The following is a 3,131-nucleotide window of genomic DNA, read 5'->3' as shown; positions in this document are numbered from 1 at the left end:
TTCTCGGCCAAATTCTCAATGACTCAGTCGATTTCTCAGCGATTCATATATCTCGAAATCATCTTGTCTCGGTATCGGAACGGAGAGATCCGTTCCGGTGATGACTCGGCCGAATCGTCTCAGTTTCAGCTGAGACTTTGAACCATGGTTGTAGTCATGTGCTCATTATTTTGCCTAGAAAATTATGGATTTAGATACAAGAAACATGCTTACTGATCCATAAACACATACAGTTTTTGCACCTCCGAATCTACTGACAACATTTAGCAATTAAGTACAACCTTGGCTTGTCAAGCTTCCAGTCTCGTCAACTCCATCTGCTATAACCTTATAGATTGAACTTCCCCATCAGGCCATAAGCTACTTTCCCTGGACAAATCACATAAGTTGATCAGCTAAAGTAGAAAAGAAATATTGATTTGGTAAGAGCTGATGCAGTTGCAATGGACCAAAAAGATAAAGTACTAAAATTAACTAGCAAAACAAGAAGCATAAGATGTTTGATACCCTCAATGCTGACATGCCTCTTGGTCCCTTCACTTAATTAAGGTCAAAGACTGCTGCAGATTCTGAAGCACTTCGATCAAGTTGTCCCTTATGTTAGGCTTTGCAGTCAAAATCATCAAATTTATGCATGTCACATAAAGCATCTTATTCCACACAAAATTGTGTTTGATACGTCTGCTTGGTATTGAACCTCCACAATAAGCCTGAAACGAAATGACATGCTTAGCTAGGCTTCAAACCGACAAAATGTCAACACTTCAATTGAAGAGAAAATAAGGACACGTGGCAGCAAAAAAAGTTACTCCGTAACAACTGAAATACTAGCATTCATGATACTTATGACATGTGAGATTGAAGAGTATAACCACGTAACAGCAAAAGAATCTGTCCAACTCAAGTGGAAACTGGAAAAGACTAATAAAACTGGCAGATTTCACACCGCATGTTCCCTTTTCAAGAGATTAAACGGTTGGAATTCGCACAATTTGCTCAATATATAGCTGAAACTGTACTTTATTTTATTCCTGTAAAATTGTTCTCAAGAAAGACTGCTCAAAGTCACAGCATTTCAAGTTTTTAATGCATTATAAAAGCTCTTTTTCATTTGTTCAATAAAAAACTGAGCTAAAATTTTGGAACATGGTTCCATGCTGGAATTTACAGTGCTTGAGGTTTAAAAACAACTTCAAACTCAATTTAAGAATCTTGCCTATCTTCCCCCTCCTCCCTTCCAGTTTTTTCCAGTTACAGAAATGCCCTCATTCCACAACGTTTATTTCTTCTGTTTCTGTAGATTTAAATTTTCTATATGTTTTGCCATCTCTGATAGATAAAAGTAAAACTCATTTAGGATCTGATTCTATTTTATTCAAAAAGGACTACATTGACATGCAAATGAAACACACCAGCAGGATCAGATACAAAGACTCAGGAGTTTACAGTAAAAATGTCAAGCTTTTGTGAAAGACACTGGCAAGTTAGTGTGACATCTCATGTTCCTCATGCAAAAACAATAGAAACTGGAGAAGATTTTCAACTCGAAAACTCATAAGCATCAGGAAACAATTAAAAAGACTGCTATGTTATGTGCAAGAGAATTACCCAGACAACTTATCTAAAGCTGCAACTTCTTTCTGCAGAATTTCCCGCTAAGAAGCTGTCAAATTCCTTCCTTTTTGACGTTTTAAGATATCTCAAACTCTTCCATTATGTTCAACTCCTCAAAGAAAAAGTCTTCTATTTCCATCTGCAATGGAACAGAATACTGAAATTGTTAACAACAAAGCTTATTAATCAAACTATCAATGAAGGTTCACTTTTAGGGGATATATTGGAGCACAACAACTTTAACCTCTTCAGAAAGCACGCCACTCAAGCAAGCTTGTAGAAAAGTCAGTGGTATACGACAAGACCTATTTTGTATTCTGCCAACATTACCATAACCGTGCTTTGTAAATGAAGAGCTATGCAAAATTACAATGGCAAAAGTCACTTTGGAATAAAAGTAAACAGAAACAAAAAAAATAAAAAGGTTTCTGTCATAAATCTATAAATAAAGAAACTAAAACAAAGATGTCAAAACAACATGTTCCCAGTTGAAAGTCTAAAGTTCCCAAATGCTTAATATATTAAAGCTAACATTTGACCTCAAGGTAACGGATTCTCACAAAAATGTCACGAGACAAAAGATTTTGATGCACGAATAATTTGCTAAACTCTAGTACTTGCATGACTAGAAGTATGTGGTAAAGTTTCAATCCAAAATCAAGATGATTACCTGAAATACAAATCTTAATGACTGATGAAGATCTTGAGGCCTTCAATCCCTTGCTCCTCAATGTCCCTGACTGACTCTTCTGTGGAAAGGCCACAACGTTGCACTTGAATCATCAGCAAGGTAGGAATTTCCCCAAAAGAGAATGGAACTGCCTCAAGTTCTTTGCAGTGTCGCAAAACTAATTGCTGAAGGTTGGGAAGGTGATCGCAAGTGGCATTCCACTCAACAACATTCAGAGAATCTAACTTCAAGAATTTCAACTTTAGGAACTCCCCTTCCCTCATGTCCCATATCCGGCCCTCAAAGGCATTAGAAAGTAATTTGAGAACCTCAAGGTTTTGTAGTCTCCCAATAGCAGACATATGTTTCCATGGCAGGCGAAGCCTAGACAAAGTCAATTTTTTTAAATTCAGGGGGAAGCTCAATTCTCCCTGATTAAGGGCCCTACCAGAGATGTTGAGTGATTCAAGCTGATTTAGAATGTCAAATTGTGGAAATTGATTACATCCCATAGGAGAACTCGGAGATTAAAAAATGATGCATCTTAACCTGTGAAGATTGGGAAATCTCCTCAGTATCTTCAATGTCTCCTTCCCTCCAGAAAGAGCTGGTGTGGAAAGAGTTACTAAGTTATCCAATACCAAGGAACCTTCAAGCTGGTCTTCTTGCAAATCGAACATAGCACAACTATTTACATGAACATGTCTTAACATTCTCATGCTCCAAATAATAACCGGTAACACAACCATACCTTTTAATCCCTTCACAACAAACGTCTCTAGTTTCCAGAGGCTGGCTATTGATGGTGGAATAGAATCCAGATCCCCACTGACTGCTAAGTACCTTA

General features: G+C 37.3%; 1 long non-coding RNA gene across 1 annotated transcript; it reads right to left on the bottom strand.

Moving 5' to 3' along the window:
• Positions 1-640: 640 nt before the first annotated feature.
• Positions 641-2,780, bottom strand: LOC113751039. Its single transcript, XR_003464755.1, has 3 exons — positions 2,285-2,780; positions 1,609-1,753; positions 641-710 (listed from the first exon to the last, which is right to left on the bottom strand). It is a non-coding gene; the product is annotated as an uncharacterized LOC113751039 (long non-coding RNA).
• Between the last annotated feature and the right edge of the window lie 351 nt (positions 2,781-3,131).

Source organism: Coffea eugenioides, chromosome 11 (assembly GCF_003713205.1).
Source record: "Coffea eugenioides isolate CCC68of chromosome 11, Ceug_1.0, whole genome shotgun sequence".
Taxonomy (NCBI): domain Eukaryota; kingdom Viridiplantae; phylum Streptophyta; class Magnoliopsida; order Gentianales; family Rubiaceae; genus Coffea; species Coffea eugenioides.
Note: the sequence above shows the minus strand (reverse complement) of the source record. Positions and strands in the feature narration are given on the sequence as shown.